We start from the raw sequence: 1,621 nt of genomic DNA, 5'->3' as shown, positions 1-1,621 counted from the left end.
TTATCGTCATCTCAAAATGGGCGATGATACAACGGGCAAGGATGAGTTGCGATTTCGCTCCATTGCTTTTGCCCAATGGAAAATAGAGCAGTTAGATCGATGCAATGGCGATGCCAGTTATAGCCGTTTACTATTGTAACGTAGCATTTGGTCATAGTGTTACGAGAAAGGATTGCTCCAAGAATGTGGGAAGGCAAGTTGCATATGTCCACGGGGCAAGAAGAGGATGAGTTTTCACTAATAGAGAAGAAGAATATAAATAGAGATTGCAAATCCACAAACTAATCTCTCACACAAAGCTCTCAATCTCTCAAACAAAACCCTAACCAATAGCTCCAGAAAAGACTCTTTTGTGTGCTCCAAATATCCCCAATACTGCTCTTTCACAAAACCCTAAAACGTGTTTAGGATTATATATCGACACAAAACAAAAACAGGTCAGAAAACAAAACCTGACTCAGACCCGACTGGCAGTCGACTGCCGAAATCGTCGCGGTCGATCGACCAGAAAGACAAACATAAAATCGACTACAGGGTTTGGCGGTTGACCGCAGAACCCATCACGGTCAACCGCGGCGGTCAACCACATCAAGTACAGAATCAATTCCTGAGCTGTGCATGTTTTCGGTCGACCAGCCTAGCCTCGCGGTCGACCGAACGTCACCAAAACAGTTGCCTGCTTCCAAAATTACTGTTCTTCTAACACCCATGGCGTCAAATAATGTTATATGGGTACTGTGAGGAAAGAAATGAAATTGAGAATATGATGCCCTTGTCTAAACTTCTTTATCGTCATCTCAAAATGGGCGATGATACAACGGGCAAGGATGAGCTGCGATTTCGCTCCATTGCTTTTGCCCAATGGAAAATAGAGCAGATAGATCGATGCAATGGCGATGCCAGTTATAGCCGTTTACTATTGTAACGTAGCATTTGGTCATAGTGTTACGAGAAAGGATTGCTCCAAGAATGTGGGAAGGCAAGTTGCATATGTCCACGGGGCAAGAAGAGGATGAGTTTTCACTAATAGAGAAGAAGAATATAAATAGAGATTGCAAATCCACAAACTAATCTCTCACACAAAGCTCTCAATCTCTCAAACAAAACCCTAACCAATAGCTCCAGAAAAGACTCTTTTCTGTGCTCTAAATATCCCCAATACTGCTCTTCCACAAAACCCTAAAACGTGTTTAGGATTATATATCAACACAAAACAAAAACAGGTCAGAAAACAAAACCTGACTCAGACCCGACTGGTGGTCGACTGCCGAAATCGTCGCGGTCGACCGACCAGAAAGACAGAAACATAAAATCGACTACATGGTTTGGCGGTTGACCGCAGCGGTCAACCGCGACGGCCGACCAAGCGAGGCTCAGTTAAAAGGAGATTGAAGTTTTGGACATCATCCCCCCCCCCCCGCGGGGGGGGGGAGGGGGGGGGGGGGGCTATAACTGGCATCGCCATTGACACTCGATCTTATCTGCTCTAATTTCCTTGGCCAAAAAGCCTAATGGAGCGAAATCGCAGCTCATACCTTGCCCGTTGTATCAACGCCCATTTTGAGATGACGATAAAGAATTTTAGACAAGGGCATTCATATTTCAAATTTCATTCTTTTTT

The sequence above is a fragment of the Asparagus officinalis genome, unplaced genomic scaffold (assembly GCF_001876935.1).
Source record: "Asparagus officinalis unplaced genomic scaffold, Aspof.V1 AsparagusV1_Un432, whole genome shotgun sequence".
In the NCBI taxonomy this organism is placed as follows: domain Eukaryota; kingdom Viridiplantae; phylum Streptophyta; class Magnoliopsida; order Asparagales; family Asparagaceae; genus Asparagus; species Asparagus officinalis.
This window is presented reverse-complemented; position numbering follows the sequence as displayed.